The sequence below is a fragment of the Lepus europaeus genome, chromosome 1 (assembly GCF_033115175.1).
Source record: "Lepus europaeus isolate LE1 chromosome 1, mLepTim1.pri, whole genome shotgun sequence".
Classification (NCBI taxonomy): domain Eukaryota; kingdom Metazoa; phylum Chordata; class Mammalia; order Lagomorpha; family Leporidae; genus Lepus; species Lepus europaeus.
In genome coordinates, this window is record NC_084827.1 from 26,376,071 (window position 1) to 26,397,480 (window position 21,410).

The window sequence follows — 21,410 nt, forward strand, 5'->3', positions numbered from 1 at the left end:
AGTTTCCCACATAGGTGGCAGGGACCCAAGCACTTGGGCCATCTTCCACTGCTTTCCCCAGCCCATTAGCAGGGAGCTGGATCAGAAGTGGAGCAGCCAGAAATTGAACCTGCGCCCATACAGGATGCTAGCATGGCAGAGGTTTTACCCCCTACACCACAACCCTGGTGTCAGCATTTTACATTATCATCCTGTTGTGTCTACCCAGGTTATCTCCATATAATCTCACCTCAGACAACCTGTTTATTCCATACAGTGTTCCTCTTCTCCCCAGTTTTTTTTGTCCTTTTTCAGACAGATACCAAAACTATTCTAAGAGGACTTGTGTTAACACATCCAAAGGCTTAAAACCTCTTACTGGTAGTCATGGCCTTTATCATGGATATCTCTCCCTCTCTCCCTCCCTCCCACCCCCCTCCCTCCCTCTCTCCCTCCCTCCCACCCCCCTCCCTCCTTCCCTCCCAACAAACACACACAGACACACATCTATGCTGATGTTCTGCTAGATGGCATTTTGAAAGCAAAAGCTAGTTCTTATTCACCTGTTATCTTCCACATTCCTTAACATGGCATCTTGGCTTATGTTGGTACAAAACAAATTCTTGTTCAGATCCCCATTGCTGCCATTTCTCAGCCCGCCATAAGACTGATCTTAAGAATTTATTCAGGTTTTAACCTCATTGTGAAGCCAGCCTTACTTAGAAAATAAAATATTACCAAATGTTGTAATTTTCCCCATTATCCCAAACTACACACTCAGTGCTTGGCAATTATGGAGGTACAAGGGCCTGTTAGGGTGGCTCACCTTTGATAGCCAGTGTCAGGAGCTGTCTTAATTTCTCCTAACTAATGGGTGTCAAAAGAGAGTCACTCCAGTGTTAGGCAGCACTCTGAAATCTAAGAGGAAACAGGGCAGTGAAACAGGCAAACTCACAGAATATTGTGGAGTCAAGCTTTCCTAGTTGTGCACACAGAAAAGTAAAAATTAATTGAGAAATTAATAACCTTATGTGGGAAATTCAGCTAATTCACCCTCAAAATTGGTATGTTTGGGCCACATGTTAATGGAAAGTTACTGGGACAACTAGGAGCTCCTGGCACCATGTGGGAAGCAATCTGATTTGAATTTATAGGTTGCTATAGTTACCTTTATTCTGTAAAACTATTGTTTTCTTTATAATTATACTTCGTGATGTGTAACTTAAGGCATATTTATATATCTATGTACTTATTATCCTAATACTACACATTAAATCGATTTTCTGAAAGATTAAAATATGCACATATGCAGGTATCTCTGGCAATGGTTTAGAACAGAAAAATTGAGTCAGTCTGTGAATCAACATTTAGATGTCATGAAGCTTAAGAAAGAAGGAAAAAGTGTAGATTCTAGGGAAATTTGGACCTCAGTTTAGAGTAGAAATTATCTAAGATAAGCAGACAGACAAACATTCTGTTACATCTATGGTCTAAAAGTATCACTTAGCAATGTCATCGTGCCACAATGAAAATTAAAAATGGAAAAAGAGCTCTGCTGGAATGCTGGGTCTGAAATTTGCAAGCTGACCCATGTGAAACAAATCATTTAACCTTTCTGAAATTCATAGTTCTCATCTTTAAAAGGGGAAGACAATAATGAGAAAGTACTGGATAATTATAAAATACCTTATCAGTGTTGTTTACTGTTATTATGCTAGAATAGTTCCTTTTGTCACACAGCCCATGAAGATGTAAAATGTGAGAAGTGAAAAATATGTAGTTAGTGCTGTAATACCTGATGCTAAGGAAAAATGTAGCAATGCCTATGTAATATACTCTTAATTTCTTTGCTTACACTTCATGTTTTAGCAACCTCTCTTTGTGAAAATGTGCTCATCTTATACATGTCTGTAACATCTGATATTTATAATGACTTGTGTTTAAAATATTTTCACTGTTAAGTCTGAGTTTGCTACAGCATTGTTTTTTATTTTCATGTTTTACATCTGTGAAGACACACATTCAGATGGCTTGCTCGCTCATAATCTGCACTGCCTCTGTCAAAATTTCAAAGGAAAAGAAAGCCTACCTTTTGTGATTGGCTGAAGTGAAGGCCAACCGTGCTGTCTGGGTTTGAAATCTGTCAGGGAGCACTTCTTAGTACCCGATGTTGAGCTGTCTAGGTGTGTTCTTTCTGTACACATACATCTCCTCTTAATAGCACTCTGAATGTTTCAGAAATAAAATAATAGAGTTAAACAGAAAGGGTCTGGCTGGTACCAAGACTGTAAAAGAAAGAGGAAAAGAAAGGAAAAAAGAAAAAGTGAGTCAAGGACAACAACAGACACACTCATGCAGGATGACAGCCACACACATCCGTGAATAACAGCCTCTCAAGCAGCCATAGTGCCGGCTGGGACTGACAAGAAGGAGAAAAGAGACTTTCAAAGACAAAGCATTGCAGGGCAAAGTTCTAGGTTGATATGTGTGGTTATACATCTTGGTTTTATAAGTCAGGCTGAGGGTGGAGAAACTAAAGCGGCTGCACAGAATGGCTTTTGTGTCCTAATTCACGGTAAGACGCAGAGCGTTCACCGACTCTTCTATACGATTTGTTGGGGCCGTCTTACAGCTGCTACATGCCTGACAAAGGCCAGCTTGGATGTACTCACTTTCAAGTGTGGGGTCCAAGTGTCGCACATGTTAGAGATTATAAATAAAGTAATCCCTATTTTCTCTGGATTCCAGCTCATATCATAGAGCAGCAGGCAACCTTTGTGGACATCAGTCAAAATCATCCCATCACTCTCCTTCCGGCTTCACAATGCTAACATTTTCCCTTGTTTGTCACTTAAGACACTGTGCCTCAACCTCTGCCTCTGATTTTAGAAATGCTATTTCTTTAGTAAAATCATGGATATTGCAACAGGCAGGATTATCATAAATTTTCACTACCACTTCTTAATTTGAGTCTTGGATATATGTCTTAAAGAAATTAAATATAAATGGCACACAAACCATAAATCGAAGGACTCACTCTTGGGACAGGTGGGCAACCAGATGCAGATCTAATTACAGAAGCAGGGTCATTCTTATGTAACTTGGCTGATATGACAGAAGCCCTGTATGCTAAATGTACAAAGGCAGAAGGGTGGAAGTAGTGAATGTCATTTAAGTGTACCTGAGGGATAATTTTTCTTTGATGAGAAACAGTGGAACTGTCCCAAATCTACCTTTACCAGCAGTCTAACTTCTCTAGCAATAACATAAATACCTGCCCAACTGCGCTTAATATTGAAATGATGTTTTTATGCCTTCAGAAAAAATAAGGGGCCAACACTGTGGCATAATGAGTTAAGCTGCCACCTGCAACACCATGCATGATTCCAAATGGGAGCCAGTTCAACTCCTCAATCCTGGCTGCTCCAGTTCCAATCCAGCTCTCTGCTGATGCTCCTTGGAAAGCAGCAGCAGATGGTCCAACTACTTGGACCCCTGTACCCATGTGGGAGATCTGGATGAAGCTCCTGGCTCCTGGTTTTGGCCTGTCCAAGTTCCGGCCATTGAAGCCATCTGGGGAGTAAGCAAGTGGATGAATGGAAAATCTCTTCCTCCCTCCCTCCCTCCCTCCCTCTCTCTCTCTCTCTCTCTCTCTCCCCCTCCCTCTCCCCCTCCCCCTCCTCTCCCTCCCCCCCTCCCTCCTTTTCTCTCCCTCTCTCTCTTAACTCTGCCTTTCGAATAAAATAAATAGATCTTTTACAAAAAGCATTAAAAAAAGAGTATGTTATAGGGATATCTTGGTATGCTGGAAATAACAATGAGTAAGTATGGCTTGTCCCAATAGGATTTATTACGAAAAGCCAATGGTTGCCATAATTTGCCAAAACTGACTCTGTTTACTCAATTCTCTTTAACTGTGACAACCACTTTTTCACCTACCTATTTCTTGTTAATTTCAATTGCTAAATTATTTAGTTCTGAAAATCCAATTTGATCTTTTTTGAAATCTACTTGGTAATTTCCAAACATTTCATTCCTTTCTTGGCTTTGATTCTCCACTTGCCCCCTTTATACCTTTTATAGTTATTTATTTTATATTCATACCATTCTAGTACTGAATTTTTTAGATGTTTAAATCTACATTGTTTCTACTGATGTTTTTTGTCCTGGTGATGAGATCTCTTATGCAAACAGCATTTTTACATAGTAAGCATATATACTTGGCATTAATTGTGGGAATTCTAAAGACCTGGTTTGAGATGCCCTATCCCAAAGGAGATTTGCTCTTGGTTAGCTTTGGTTAGGAGTGACCACTGAAGCTACTTCATTTTTTTTTTTTTTACCTTGGAGGTTTCTTGATTGCACAGAGTGTGCCTAACTTCATGAAATCAGGCCTGTGGTGCACCATTTCCAGGAAATACTCCTTTTTACTCAGTTTGTAGATGTTGTAGAAATGGACAGATTTCTTGTTGGTTCCCCTTTGCAAGAATATTGAGCCCATCCTTTGACTGAGAGTACAACCCATCCAAGAGTTTCACTGTATGCTGGCCTCTCAGGCTCAGCAGTCCACCTCAGTGGGCCTGTGGCCAAACAATCCATTCTCTTACTCTCTTGAATACAGCTATACAACCTACTTGGTACTGGTGTTTGAGCCAAGGCAACCCTATCATTCACATCCACCCACACCATTCATATTCACCCCTGTTCTTTCTTCAGTGCTCATTGAGTTTTCATTTTCCTGCCCTTTTGAGGTTTTTTTGTTTGTTTGTTTGTTTATTGTGGGTTTTTTTTTTTTTGGCTTTCTTAATGCAGAACAACATTTAACATATATTAGTTATAGTCTTGTGATCACTTAGTGTTTTGTAGTGCAGTGGAATTTTTGCTGCTTTTGTTATCTTTTGTTTTGAGTATTGGGGAGTGTAATTTTTGGAGTTATCAAGCCAGTCCACCTGCACAGGAAGCCAAAGTAACATGACAAAATTTGCATTTTGACACTCATCTCCTGGAACTCCCTCCATACCCACTCTGCCTCAAATTCCACCTATTAACAGCTGCTCGTTAATCTCATCTCAGCCTAAATATCATTCCCAAACTGAGCCTCCTCTGACATTCCAAACTAATGCAGATCTTCATATGTCCCTTGTTAAATGTAATTGTGCATAATTACCTGGTCTTTATAATGTTACCTTTCTCTATCATGAACTCTAATGGGACAGGAGCTGCTTCTGATGCTGACATTTGTAACCCATGATCTTGCCTGATGTCCATAAATGTTTGTACTGTTTACAAATTTTATGGCTTATTGTAGCTTCTTAAATGGAGATTATAATGAGACACTCTTTTATGTTTAAATTTGAAAATGTAAAAAATAATAAAGATCACAGTTGATGAAGTTGCAGAAAATTAATAATTTCATGTGCCACAGATCAAAGTGTAAGCTGATAAGTGCTTACTGAAAAAGTAATTTTGCGATGTGTGTCAAATATCTGAAATTATGCATTTAGGCAAAAATATACTTTTTTTAAAAAAAAGGATTTATTTTATTTGAAAGACAGAGTTCCAGAGAATTTCAGAGAGAGTAAGAGAGAGAGAGAGAAAGAGACAGAAGTCTTCCATCCTGGCCAATCCGAAGCCAGGAGCCAGGAGCTTCTTCTGGGTCTCCTACATGGTGCAGGGGCCCAAGGACTTAGGCCATCTTTTACTGCTTTCCCAGGCCATAGCAGAAAGCTGGATGAGAAGTGTAGTAGCCAGGACTCAAACTGGCAACTAATGGGATGCCAGCACTGCAGGCAGTGGCTTTACCTGCTATGCCACAGCATCGGCCCTAACAATACACTCCCAAGAATTTATTCCAAGGAAATTATCAGATAAGGGTTAAATATACATAATATGAGGGGGCGGCACTATGGCGTAGTGGGTAAAGCTCTCTGATATGGCATGGGAAAGCAGTGGAAGATGGCCCAAGTCCTTGGGCCACTGCATCCTCTTGGGAGACCCAGATGGAGCTCCTGGCTCCTGGCTTCAGATGGGCACAGCTGTGACCATTGCAGCCATCTGGGGATTGAACCAGAGGATGGAAGACCCCTCTCTCTCTCTCTTTCTCTCTCTTTCTCTCTCTCTCTCTCTCTCTCTCTCTCTCTGTCTCTACCTCTCTGTAACTCTGCCTTTTAAGTAAATAAATAAATCTTTTTAAAAATATATGTGATATGAGATTGTTATTGAAGAACTATTTAGTAGAAGAAAAAAGACTACACTAATATAGAATTGGATTAATAAATTATGGCATTTTCATATTATGATATATCATTCTTCCTTTACAAAAACATATACTAAAAACATTTAAATGGGCCAAAACTGCGGCTCAATAGGCTAATCCTCCGCCTGCGGTGACGGCACACCAAGTTCTAGTCCCAGTCAGGGCACCGGATTCTGTCCTGGTCGCTCCTCTTCCTGTCCAGCTCTCTGCTGTGGCCCAGGAGTGCAGTGGAAGATGGCCCAAGTCCTTGGGCCCTGCACCCTCATGGGAGACCAGGAGAAGCACCTGGCTCCTGGCTTCGGATCAGCACGGTGCGCCGGCCACAGCGTGCCAGCCGCAGCGGCCATTGGGGGGTGAACCAACGGAAAAGGAAGACCTTTCTCTCTGTCTCTCTCTCTCACTGTCCACTCTGCCTGTCAAAAAAAAAAATTTAAATGATGTCAAAAATGTTTGCAGTTCACTGAGAGAATCAAATTAGGAATCAATATATACATTATGTGTATTGATTTGTAGAAAGTCTAAAATGTTATGTACAGTGTGGTATTACTTCTTATTTATGGTTTGAACATTTATACAAAACTTTTTACTTTTTATTTTTTAAGATTTTTTTTTTTGAAATGCAGAGTTACAGATAGGGAGAGAGAACAAGGAAGCTTCCATCTTCTAGTTCACTCCCCAAATGGCCTCAATGGCTAGGGCTGGTCCAGGCCAAATCCAGGAGCTAGGAGCTTCTTCTGAGTCTCTCCCATGGGTATAGGGGCCTAAGGACTAGGACCATCTTTCACTGTTTTCTCAGGTGAATTAGTAGGGAGCTGGAATGAAAGTGGAGCACCCAGGAGGTGAACTAGCACCCATATGGGATGCTAACATCATAGGTGGCATAACCCATTACACCGCAGCACTGGCCTGTGCTCTTTTACTGATGTCTTTATTTTTCTGAATTTCTCCTCAATTATTTTGTACATGAAATTAATTATATAATATATATAAAAATACTATTATAATGGAGTAGAGAATAATACTTAGATCAGAGTAAACCCTAAACCAGCCTTAATTCTCTTTCTTTTTCCTCTAAATTCTGTTTGGAATTTATCTTGAATTCTAGAGGTTTAAACAGCAGTGATTTTAGTTTGGATTAAACACAGCAACTTGGAATAGACAGAAAAATGGAGTCTCAAGATTTTGTGTTGTCATAGAGCCAGATTATTGCCTTCACTGTAGAATTGTCTACTCTTTGTTAAAACTTCCAAAGAAATCAGAATGCAGTAAAAGGCTATGAAGGGGGAGAATGTGTTTGTAAAAGGAGAAGACTAAGATTTCCAATCCTAAAATATTTTCTCATAGAAAAATCTGTTGGATTACAATGAATATGCAGGGATTTAATTAATTCCTTCTTCCAGATATTTAAAATTTTAGAAGTAAAAAGTCACTGATAATGGAACGCATGACCATACACAAGATAGATCACTTTGATTGAAACAATAGGGGGTTTTACAGGTTGGGAAACACAAAAGAAGGGATTATTGTTTTCTCCCTCATCATCTTCCGTTATTTCTTATTCTCGTGCTGTGACTTCCTCTCTTTTCCATTCTGTTCACAAATGGATATTGGTGGGAAATACACGAAGTGCAAAGTGACTTTTACCTGCTGTGCTGCAGACAGAATCGACAATTCAGAAATGCCCTCTAGGTGTCTCTCCCCTTCTCACTCTCTCTGGAGGAAGCTAAGATGCCATCGGTTCCTCCTAGGAGGGGGCAGGTGAAAGGAAGCCTGTAAAAAACCCAGAAACACCATGAACTTTGTTGTCTGCCTACTCTTTGCTTACAAAATAATCTTTTGCAACAAAACACCAAACTTTCAGGACAAACAGACTTACCTGATGAGGTGGTGAGAAGCAGGATTTTGAAAAAAATCCACCTGGTCAATTGAACCAGATTATTCTGTACAGTGTGAACCCCTGGAGCATTCAGTCAACCCACAGCTCCCTGGGAACTCTGTACCAGGAAATATGCAGACTTGTAGACAGAATAAAATCAAGGACACATTTATCCCTCACCTGTCCAGCTGATAAAGGAGACTGAGAGAATAACCATAAAAGACATTATAGTTTGCATTATGTATTAGGACAAATGCTCATCAGCAAGAATGATGAGTTTAAGTAGGAATTGTATTCAGGTCCCACGATTAAATAACTTTGGGAAGTGCTGTTTAAAACAAGTTAAACAGGTTATCAGGCTTCTCAGATTCCTTAATATACCTTGATTGTAAAGTGACTCTCCAAGATGGTCATATAATTTTAATGTCCAAAAAATATTCTTGACACTTTTTAATGGGGTCATTGTTACTTACATTTTTTGGAAGATGTTGACTGTCAGTCTTCTTTACTCAAAATTTACCCTAAATCAGAGAATATTAAACAGCCAAAATAGATTTGTACTAGTTTTTATAGGACTCTGGGGTTTTTGTTCATAAAGTTGAAAAAAGAGTTATAAAATACATAAACTGCAAACTGTTTGAACAAGGAAAGTACAGTTAACAAATTAGCCCAAGTTGGAATATTCAAGCAGATTCCCTCATTGATATTTTTCTTTTCTGCTCCAGTGTTTGATTCTGCAACCCAGTTTTATACACTTTTCCTATGATGTCTTTCTTAAACTATGTGTAATTCTCCTTTTATAGAAAGTCATTTATTTCCCTGAAGCCATCAGCAATCATTGAAAAATGGGCTGGGAAAAATATTTATCCTTCTTTTCCTCAGTTGTCATCTAGAAGCATCTTTCTGAACTGAAAGCTTATGTTGCACTTGTCTCGGGAGGAATTAATAATCAAGACAAGATGTATATATAAATATAAAGAGAAAGAGTATTTTGTTTCTTTGTTTAAAATCACTTAATCCATCAGACTGATAAAAAGCACAAATTGTGAAATCTGTTAATTCATGGGGGAACTTAATGAAATTTATATATATTTATATTTATATATACCATAAAATATACCTTCATAAAAGATATGCATGTATGTGTGCATGAGCACGTGTGCCTATGCCTATGGGAACACACTCAGGTATGAGTGTAACTGATGGATTTTCTGAAAACAGATTGAAGCCCACGGGCAGATGTAATATCAGGCTATGAAGCATCAGTGGCAGAGGTTCTGTTATGAATTTTGTACTTGTTCAATTTTTTATTATTTAATGCCAGAAACAAATTCCATTTCATAACTTGTTTGACTTTATCTGTAAATTTTTAAGAGCGTAGCTAGGGTTCATCTGTGTTTTTTGGTGTTTTCATACATTGAATTTCTGTCATAGGGCATTGAAACTACATCACTTTAATAGCTATAGGCTCCAGGGGGAAAAATAAAATAATAAACCTTAATACATAATAATACTCTTTCTTCTTATTAAAACCACTTAGTGTTTGTTTTTAAGGGTTTAATCTCAGAATAGTTTCAAATTTACAGAAGTGATATTGTGAAGAAGTACAAATAGTTTTACTCTACACCCAGATTCCCTTTTATTAGTGTGGGTTGAGCCATTGCTTGGAGCCAGGTATGCCAAATCAGAGCACTTGTTGAAGTCCTAACTGTTGCCTACTAACACACCTGAGAGAGCAGCAGAAGATAGTCCAAGTGCTTGGTCCCCTGGCACCCACGTGGGAGACCTGGATGGAGTGCGAGGATCCTGGTGTCAGCCTGGTCCAGAACTGGCTCTTGTGGCCATCTGAGAAGCGAACCAGTGGATGGAAGATATCACTCACTCTCTTTTGTCTCTCTCTCGCTCTTTCTCTCTACCTCCTTCTCTCTCTCCCTTTCCCTTGCTATAAATCTGCCTTTCAAATAAAGTTTAAAAATCTTTTTAAAGAGTCATAAATTAGTATGATATATTTATCATAATATATAAACCACATCCAACTTCCTTATTATTAACATCTCATGTTAATATAACATACTTTTCACAATTCGTGAGCAACACCCAGCTTCTCCAGATTATTTTATCCAAACTCCCTCTATCTTTCACACCCCTCCCAGACTCCAGTAATCAATATTCTGTGTTCAGAAAGAGATGTTTTGTCTTAGCTCCCACATGAGGGATCACATGTGGTATGTGTCTCTCTGTGTCAGACTTACTTCACTTAACATCATGTGCTGTAGTTTCATCCATTTTGCTGCCAATGACAGAATTTCATGCTTTTTATACCTGGATAGTATTCCTGTGTGTGTGTGTGTGTGTGTGTGTATGCACGAGTGTACATTTTCTTTACCCATTCATCTGATGATGGACACCTTAGTTGATTCTATATCTTGGCTATTGTGAACAGTGCTATGATAAACATGGTGGAATGGGTATCTTTGTGATAAAATGATTTCATGTCTTTTATGGACATATACTCTGGGATTGCTGAATAGTATAGCAGTTCTTTTTCTATTTTTGAAAGAAGTCTCCACATTGTTTTCCACAGTGGCTGTATTAATTTACATTCCCACCAACAGTGTATGAGTTCCCCTTTCTCCAAATTCTAGCTATCATGTGTTACTTTTTTTTTTATATAGAAGGAGTTTTGGTGGATTCCCTCCCTTTCCATTATTTTAAATAGCTTGAAAATAATTGGAATTAGTTCTTCTTTAAATGTCTGGTAGAATTCAGTGAAGCCATCCAGACCTGGACTTTTCTTTGTTGGGAGGGTCTTTATTACTGATTCAGTTTCCATCTTGGTTATTGGTCTGTTTAGGTTTTCTGTGTATTAATGACTCAATTTCGGTAAATTTTGTCTAGAAATCCATCCATTTCTTCTAGGTTTCCCAATTTGTTGACATATAGCTCTTTGTAGTAATTCCTGATAGTTCTTTTTGTTTCCATGGTATCTGTTGTTATATTTCCTTTTCCATCTCTAATTTTACTGATAATAGTCATTCCAACAGGGGTGAGATAATATCTCATTGTGGTTTTGATTTGCAGTTCCCTGAAGGCCAGTGATGTTGAGCATTTTTTTCATTTATTTGTTGCCATTTGTGTTCTTCTTCAGAGAACTGTCTATTCAGGTCCTTTGCACGTTTCTTAACTATATTGGTTGTTTTTTGTTGTTGAATTATTTGAGTTGCTGATCTATTCTGGATTTGAATCCTTTGACAGGTAATACCTTGTAGATATTTTCCCCCATTATGTTGAAGGTCTCACTGCTACATTTTTTCCTTTGCTGAGCATAAAATTCTGAGTTTGATATAATCCCACCTGTCTAGTCTTGCTTCTGGTGTATGTGCTTTTGAGGTCTTAGCCAAGAAATCACTGCCTATATCAATATCATGAAGTGTGTTCCCTAGGTTTCTTCTAGTAGTTTTATAGTTTCAGATCTTCTATTTAGGTCTTTGAGCCTTCCTGAGATGATTTTTGTATATGATGAGAGGTAGGTGTCTAATTTCATTCTTCTTCATGTTAATGTCCAGTTTTACCAGCACTATTTATTGAAAAGACTATCCTTTCTCTGATCCATATCTGTATCTATCTCCATATATTTTTTTTTCTTGGCACCTTTGTCAAATATCAGGTGACTGTATTTCTGTGGATTAATTTCTGAGCTGTCTGTCCTATTTAGTGGATTTATGTGTCAGTTTTATGCCACCAACATGATGCTTTAATTACTGTAGCTTTGTAGTATGCTTTTAAATCAGGTATTGTGATGGCTACAGGTTGATTATTTCTGGTTTTTATGTGTGTGTTTGTTTTATTGTGTGTGTGTTTTGTTTGCTCAAGATCACTTTGGCTATCCTGGGTCTTTTGTGATTCCATATGAATTTTAAGATTGTTATTTCTAGTTCTGTAAAAAAAAATTGATATTTCACAGAGATTGTGTTACATCTGTAGATTACTTCAGGTGTCATGCACATTTCATCAATATTCTTCAAACCTGTGAACAGGGATTTTTTTTGTGTGTCCTAAGGATTTCTTTCATCAGTGTTTTATAATTTTCATCATAGACATCTTCCCACTTCATAATTATATTTATTCCTAAATAGTGCATTTTTGTAGCTGTATGAATGGGATTTCTTTCTCGATTTCTCTTCCAATAAGATCATTATTAGTGCATAAAATTGCTTCTGTTTTGTGTGTGTTGATTTTGTGTCCTAAGCTTTACTGAATTGGTTTATTAGTCCCAACAGCTTTTGATGAGCTGTCTATGTTTTTCCTTGTACAATATCATATCACCTTCCAATATAGATATTTTATTTCTTCCTTTCCAATTTTTGTGCCCTCTGTTTCTTCCTCTTTCCTGATTGCTTTTATATACTTCACTATATAGAACAAGAGTGGTGAATATTGGGGCCGGCATTGTGGCATAGTGGGTTAAGCCATAGCCTGTAATGCAGGCATCATATATCTGCACCAGTTCAAATCTTGAGGGCTTCACTTCCGATCCTGCCCTGCTAACGCACCTGAGAAAACAGCAAAAGATGGCTTAAGTACTTGGGCTTCTGCGACACATGTAGGAAACCCCTATGAAGCTCCTGGCTCCTGCCTTTAGCCTAGCCCAGCCTGGCAATTGTGGCCATTTGGGGAGAGAACCTGTGGACAGAAGATTGATCTCTATCTCTCTCTCTCTTTCTGTGTCTGTCTTTGTCTCTGTCTCTCTCTATTGGTAACTCTATCAAATAAATAAATAAATTTTTTTAAAGAGAGTCGTGAAAGTGGATATCCTTATCTTATTCCAGCTCTGTGGAGAAATGCTATCAGCTTTCTCTTATTTAGTATGATATTGGCTACTTATTTCTCATGTATAACCTTTATCATTTTGAGATATGTTCTTCAATATCTACTTTGTTAAGGGTTTTAATCATGAAAACATATTGAATATTCCCAAATGATTTCTCTGTTTCTCTTGAAATGATCGTATGGTTTTTCCTCTTCATTCTGTTGCTGGGGCTGATGATGTTTATTGATTTGAGAATGTTGAACCACCCCTGCTAAGCCCTACTTGAGCGTGATGATGTAGTGTTGGATTCAGTTTGCTGAATTACTTTGTTGAGAACTTGCAGATTTAGGTTCATCAAGGATATCAGTCTATAGTTTGCTGTTTCTGTTGTGTCTGTTTCATTTTGGTATCAATAATGTTAGCCTCATAAAAAGACTTTGGCAGAATTCCATCCTTTTAATATTTTGAGATAGTTTGAAGAGTACTGGAGTTAGGTCCTCTTCAAATGTTTTATAAAATTTAGGTGTATGGCTGGCATATCCTGGATTTTTCTTTGATGGAAGAGTTTTAATTACTGTTTCAATCTTGTTCCTTGTTATGGGTCTGTTTAGTTTTCTATATCTTCCAGATTTCATCTTGGACAGTTATGTATATCCAGGAATTTGTCCATTGCTCTAAGGCTTTCCATTTGTTTGCGTACAGTTGTTCATAGTAATTTCTCATGATCCTTGGTATTTCTGTGGTATTGTTTGTACTGCTCCTTTTTTTCATCCCTAATTATTTTTGAGCTTTTAAATCTTTTTTCTTTGATATTCTAGTCAAACGTTTGTCTGTTTTGTTTATCTTCTCACAAAATGAGCTTTTGTTCCATGTGCTTATAAAAATATGTATTTTGTAGCTGTTTGCTGAAGTGTTCTGAAAATGTCTGTTAGGTCCATTTGCTCTATAATATGGTCCAACTCTGATTTATCTTTATTGATGATGTCTGGATGATCTGTATATTGATGATGGTGGGGTAGTAAAGTCTATCTGTATTATTGAATTAGAAACCATCTCTCCCTCTGTGTCTAATGTTATCTTTATATGTCTGAGTTCATATATATTTATGTTAATATATCTGATCCTCTAATCAATGTGCAATGTCCTTCTTTGAATAATTTTACAAAGCTTCAATGTCTGTTTTCTCTGATGTAAGTATAGCTAGTCCAATTTGTTATTGGTCTCTATTTTCATGTTATATTTTTTTCTAACAGTTTTCCAACACTTGACTTTCAGTCTATATGTATCTTGTGAAGTAAATTTTTTGTTGGGAGTCTATAGTTGGGTCTCATTTTTTTTATTTAGTCAACCAATATCTTTTGACTAGGGAATTTAATTGATTTTAATTTAAGGTTAATATTGATAAGAACTGTATTTCATTTTGATTGGTTACTGATTACATCTACCCTGTTAGTGAATTTTGTGCTATCATATATTTTCATAATGAATACTTTTTTGTATGTTTTTATTGTTGTTGTTAAAGATGTCTTTTTATGTTCTTAAAAGGCAGAGTTACAGGGTGGGGTTGTGGGAAGGGAGGTGAAAAAGATCTTCCCTCCTCTGGTTCATTCCCCAGTGGCCGCCACATCCATGACTAGATCAGACTCAAGTCAGGAGCCAGGAGCTTCTTATAGGACTTCCATGTGGGTGCAGGGGCCCTAGCAGTTGGGCCATCCTCTGCTGCTTTCCTGGGCACATCAGCAAGGAGCTGGATCAGAAGCAGAGCAGGTGGGACTCAGAGCCATATGGGATGCTAGCATCACAGGCAGCGGCTTTGCCCACCAGGCTACAAGGCCAGCCTCTTATTTCTACTTCTAATGTAGGACTCCCTTCAGAATTTCCTGAAGGGCTGGTTTAGTGATGATGAATTCCTTTAGTTTTGCTTTCCTGAGAAATACTTTAGTTCTCCTTCACTTATAAAGGATACCTTGCTGTTTGTAATATTCTTGTTCGGATTTCTTTGTCTTTCAAGACCTTGAATATATTGTTCCATAGTCTTCTTGCTTATAAGATTTCTGCTGAGAAGTCTGCGGTTAGTCTATTTGGTTTTCTTTTTATGTAATTTGACATTTTTTCTCACTGTCTTTAGGATTATCTCCTTGTCCTTAACTTTTGACAGGTATTTTTTGATTGAGTTTAATTTCAGTTCTTTGAGCTTCCTGTATTTATCTTTCAAGACTTGGGAACTCTTCAACTATTATTTCATTCAGTTCTCAATGTCATTTTCTTTCTCTTCTCCTTCAGGTATTCCTATGATATGAATATTTCTTCCTTGGATAGTATCACATATGTCTTACAGGCTTTCTTCATTCTTTTCATTTCTTTTCTCTTCATTTTTGTCTGACTCTATTATTTCCTAAAGATCAGGAATTCTTTCTTCTGCTTGGTCTATTCTGATGTTGAAGCTGTCAATTGTATTTTTTTCTATTTCATTGAAGTTTTCAACTCCCAAATTTCTAATGGCTTTTTTAATGTTTTCTGTCTCAAGGTTGAGTTTCTCATTCATTTCATGTCTTATTTTCCTCATTTATTTAACCTGTCTAGGTGTGTTCTCTTGAACCTCATTGAATTTCCTCAGGATCATTATTTTGAATTCTTTTTCAGGAATTTAGTAGATTTATTTCAAATCGGGATATGTTTTTGGAGAACCAGGGTGTTCTTTTGGAGGTGTCATGCTTCCTTCCTTCTTCATTTTCCTGTGTCCTGCTGTGTTCCTGGTTCTGGGGGACACAAAGATGGCTGGCCCCATGTCTTGTCAGGCAAGCCTGAGTAATTCTGCAGCTTACAACACCAGTAGCTGTGTAACCAGAATTTTGTGATATGGGTGGGAACTTCCCTAGTTGCTTCTGGTTGGTCATGATTGATGCAGCAGCACCAAAGTCCCTAGTCCCAGTTACTGTGTGATGTGGAGGGGACCTTGCCCCCATGTTATGGGGCGATTACAGGTTATGCTGAAGGCTTTGCACTGACATGTGTGGGTCTGGGACAATGGAATGCAGGTATGTTTTTCCTTGGGTCTCATAGGGTAGATTCCAGTGTCTGATGAATTGAGTACTAATAGTCACAATCAAGCTGCAGGATGCAGTGTGGTCCTTACCCAGGTCTCACTGGGTATGTGTCTGATATGCTGGGGATTTTGCATTGACAGCTACCAGTCTGAAAGCAGAGGAATGCAGATAGGGCCCTCCAGATACCACAGGTGAGAGTGAGTTACTCCAGGGTTCTAATCCCAACAGCAACAGTCCCAGAGCTTTAGGACACAGAAGCAACTGCTCTCAGTTCCTACATGTCTTGCAAGAGTGATTCTTAATACTTAATATTATAATGACAATCATGACATAGTAATTTACAACAATTATAAATATACACTACAAATTTTATGATTATAAAAATAATTATAATTTTTCATATGAATAATTCTTACATAGCTAGTACTTTTATATTCTATATGTCACTCATTCATTCCCTCAGCAGGTATGTATTACGCATCAGCTATACACCAGCCATTATTCTTAGCACTAGGGATAAAGCACAGAAGAGGCAACAATAAGAAAATAAGTAAATATCTCACATTGGATGGTACACACCTGTGCAATGACCAACCCCAAAATAAGTTAAAGGGAAAGGGGTCTGTGGGAATGGGAAAGTAAACCTTCGTATAGAGTTAGAGTTGTTTAGACCAGAACTCTCCAATCCTGAGTCAACTACGTCTGTAGAAGCCAGAAGGGAGTGAGTGAATAAACAGTGAGTGCACCTGGGAAGAGTCTCAGGCAGAGATCTGGCTGCTGGACCCTGCTTCTAGTCTGGGGACTGGGACGCCAACAGCTGGAAGAATGGAACAGAGGAGGAAAGTAGATAAGGTCACACAGTGAGGATGGGGAGCCAGACCACTGGCTTTGGTCCTGCAGACCATTGTGAAGACTTTAGCTTATATACTGAGGTTCGCCGTTACTGGTCCTGAGCCCTAGAGTACTTAGAAGTGAATCATGTTGAAGAGGCTTACGGCAAGGTATGGCCAGTACTCTGTCAAGGAAAGAGATGCAAGAGAAGACCAAGGGTGTGATAGCAGCGCTCAGAGAAGCTAACAGTGGCTGGGCCTGGAGGGGTAGCAGTAGAAGCCAGGAGGGTGGACATGCTCTGGATATGTTTGGGAGGCAGAGCTGACAGAAATATATAAACCAAGCTTATATAATCTATAATATTAAAATCTGTCATTCTGAGTCTGCTAAATATGCATTAATAAAATATAACTGGTTTAATTCTCAAAATGTCAGCAAATACAATTTTGTAATTTATATAGAATAGCAAATTTTAGGATTTCCTTTGTTATACTAAACTGATCTTCTGTATATAAAGAGAATTGAAAATGAATAATGATGTGATTGGAAGGGGAGAGGGAGCGGGAAAGGGGAGGGTTGTGGGTGGGAGGGAAGTTTTGGGAGGGGGAAGCCATTGTAACCCATAAGCTGTACTTTGGAAATTTATATTCATTAAATAAAAGTTTAAAAAAATAAAATAAATAACCAAAACCTTACTACCAACTTGGAAAAAAAAATCATAGACATTATGTTTTAAATTTTTTTAGTTTTTAAGTTCTCTGCTTTATACAGATAATATGAAGAGTCTTTTAAAAAGTTCATAGAAAATGCATATAGTGGGCCGGCACCGTGGCTCACTAGGCTAATCCTCCACCTTGCGGCGCCGGCACACCAGGTTCTAGTCCCGGTCGGGGCACCGATCCTGTCCCAGTTGCCCCTCTTCCAGGCCAGCTCTCTGCTGTGGCCCGGGAGTGCAGTGGAGGATGGCCCAAGTGCTTGGGCCCTGCACCCCATGGGAGACCAGGAGAAGCACCTGGGTCCTGCCATCGGATCAGCACGGTGCGCCGGCTGCGGTGGCCATTGGAGGGTGAACCAACAGCAAAAGGAAGACCTTTCTCTCTGTCTCTCTCTCACTGTCCACTCTGCCTGTCAAAAATAAAAATAAATAAATAAATAAATAAATAAAAATTAAAAAAAAGAAAATGCATATAATGAAAAAGTATGTATGAATTTCAATATTTTTCACCAAAATAAGCTTATCCCAATTTTACTTTTCCATGCTTTTTGAAGCACCCATGCATACAAAACGTCTAATGTAAACATCAATATTTAAAATACTTTCATTGTCTTTGCTTCTCAGGTGTATCTTTCATGGTTTAATAGGCTTGTTTGTTTAGAATTGGTCTTCGTTATTTTCTAAGAAAACATAGGGGAAAAAGAGTATGGCATAGGCACCATGGGCCCTGGCTTTGTTAGGAAAGAGACCTAGGTTCAAGTCCAGCCTCCTGCACTTTCCAGCTGTGACCTTAAGGAAGTAACCTGACCTCGCTGAACTTCAGCAGCTTTCCCTTTTGGAAAGTTGAGATATGGTTGCTGGGTGTATTCTGTGTTACTCTATATACAAAAGAGCTAGCACAGTGCCAGGCACATGTTTAAAACTCTGTAATTGATCATTTCTGTGTTGCTTTTAATAATGGCAGTGATAAGACGTCGACAATACATGAAGTATTTGTACTTAGAAAAATTATTGTAGAAGGAACTGTTGCTTCAGGCTTAACCACAGCAAACATGCTATTCCTTCTCAACAATTTAGTTACAAAACCTGCTTCCTGTACCTAATATTCAGCACTCACACAAATATATTTGTACAATACTCTGAGTTAAGGAGATGTGATAAAGGCAAGTCCAAATTGCAGAATGTTACATTTAACATAATTTAGTAATAAGCTCAGTAAAACACAAGCCCTTCACTATATATAATGGCCACTGTCTTAGTGAAGGTTGACACAGGTAAGCTTTCTCTGACTTAACTTTCCCTCTTTTCATCACTGGACCCCTGGCTGCACTGATGTTTAATATGCCAGAACAGCTGACTCTGTCACTACAGACTACGATCTCATTTGACAGTTGAACCAAACAGGAAAACCCACTCAAATCTCAACATATAACATCTGACAAAGAGCTAAGCCAAAGGATCATGTCAGTTATCAGAGTAATAAAGGTAAATTCTTTCCTCTCTCATCATTTGCATAGCTATTTTAAATGTAATAACCACTCATAGACTTATGGTAGGAGTTTTTATTCTTGCCTAGATAATAATACATTTTAGATATGCTTTTTTTTTTTTTTTTTTTTTGACAGGCAGAGTGGACAGTGAGAGAGAGAGAGACAGAGAGAAAGGTCTTTCTTTATCATTGGTTCACCCTCCAATGGCGGCCAGTGTGCTGTGGCCGGCGCACCGCACTGATCCGAAGCCATGAGCCAGGCGCTTCTCCTGGTCTCCCATGCGGGTGCAGGGCCCAAGCACTTGGGCCATCCTCCACTGCACTCCCGGGCCACAGCAGAGAGCTGGCCTGGAAGAGGAGCAACCAGGACAGAATCCGGTGCCCTGACCGGGACTAGAACCCAGTGTGCCAGCACCACAGGGAGGATTAGTCTAGTGAGCCGCGTTGCTGGCCAGATATACTTTTAATCTGAATGACTGAATCCCCAAATTAATGATTTACATGAACTTCTCTAGTTGAACTTTTCTGATCTTGGTCAGTGATTATTTATAAGTTACAATCTAGATTTTGTGCTAGCATTTGTTCAATGAGAATTGATTGTGAAGTAACATGAAAACTGTTATTAAATCGATATAAAACATTGGAATTAACTCATGCTTGTAGTTCACTGCTTTATAATTCTTACATTGTGCTTTTCTACCTTCCCAAAGATCAATATTTTGCAGCTTGTTTCACTGTTGTTAACATTCAAAACACATTCTGGCAGAATAGGTGACACTGATGTATTATTCTAAATATGACATTGAATAATTAATATGTCCCTATTTGAGAATAAAATGTAACTGTAAGCAATATTTAATATTTTCAAAGCAGAAATTTCAACAACATGTTAGTTTCTAAAATAAATCACTTACCCTGTATTAGAATAAAATGCTCATACTTAAATGATGCTTTGATATTAATAAAAGATCATATGTCAGCATGAAGTAGGTAGAACTTAAAATTAATTGCTTTTATCCTAATTGACTAGTTAACAAGCATAAAACATATATGCGTGATACAGACTTCCACGTATGTTTGTATATATTAAAAAATTAGTGGGAACATCAAATAAAAACCATACTAGAAAAGTTACTTCAAGTAGTCATTTTTCTTTATTTTTAGTAATCCTTATTTCTGCCAGTGTTATAGATAAAAATTAAAATTAGTATATTGAAATGATAAATTCATTCATAAGTGTTTGAAATTCTAATCTTTAGAAATATAAGCTTATAAGGAAACAGGTGAAACATACTCATGAAATACACAAAATCTGTCCTCTTTATATTAATAAAAATATGAAAAAGGAAAAAAGTGATTAATGCTAAATAACTAGCTAGTGCATTCGACTCATGTAGTGGTTGAAATACATAAATAGGCTTTGAAATGAATATAAGATTAATAATTTTTTCCTCTGTGTCAATAGAGACAAAAGTTAAAATTTTTGTTCAAAATTTTAGATGATTACTATACAACCAGAGACTTAAATTGAAACCAAGTAAGTTCTAAGTCCTTGCTGTTAGATGTATTTTATGTATTGAATGCTCATCTCTGTAAAAGATTTCCTTCCAGTCTCCACAGCTACTTTTTAAAATATTAAAGCTCTCATTGACATTTAAACACAAAATCCTGAAAAGAAACCCAGCTAGTCTCTTTTTTTTTTCAAATTTTTATTATTTTACTTTTTTTTTTAATCTTTTGACAGGCAGAGTGGACACAGAAAGAGAGAGAGACAGAGAGAAAGGTCTTCCTTTGCCGTTGGTTCACCCTCCAATGGCCGCCGCAGCCGGCGTGCTGTGGCCGGCGCATCGCACTGATCCGAAGCCAGGAGCCAGGTGCTTCTCCTGGTCTCCCTTGGGTGCAGGGCCCAAGCACTTGGGCCATCCTCCACTGCACTCCTGGGCCACAGCAGAGAGCTGGACAGGAAGAGGAGCGACCAGGACAGAATCCAGTGCCCTGACCGGGACTAGTATCCGGTGTGCCAATGCCGCAGGCAGAGGATTAGCCTATTGAGCCGTGGCACCGGCCCCAGCTAGTCTTTTTCTCTGTATATTTTTATTCTAATAATTGTTTTCATTTGCACACATGCTTAAACAAATAAAAATAGAACTGGAAACCTCTATCTGTAGCCAAAATCTCTGCTTCCTATAGCAATTAAAATTAACTCTCCAATTTCATAATAGGTTTTATCTGGAAGAGAAGTAGTTAAGACATTTGCGCTTCTATTCAGTATGCTTCTTTTTTGTAATTTCTCTGTTCAGGAGATATTCATTTACTTGCTTAAGTGTTTGGTATCACTATAAAACACTTTCCTCTGCCAGTCTCAAGGACTACTCATTGTTTCATATGGACCTGGAAAATATTTATT

The 21,410-nt window shown here is 38.2% G+C and overlaps 1 protein-coding gene across 5 annotated transcripts in view; it reads left to right on the forward strand.

The window, feature by feature from the left end:
* Positions 1 to 21,410, forward strand: part of CADPS2 (calcium dependent secretion activator 2) — a 628,355-nt gene that overhangs the window by 458,425 nt on the left and 148,520 nt on the right. The gene's annotated exons all lie outside the window — the stretch shown is intronic.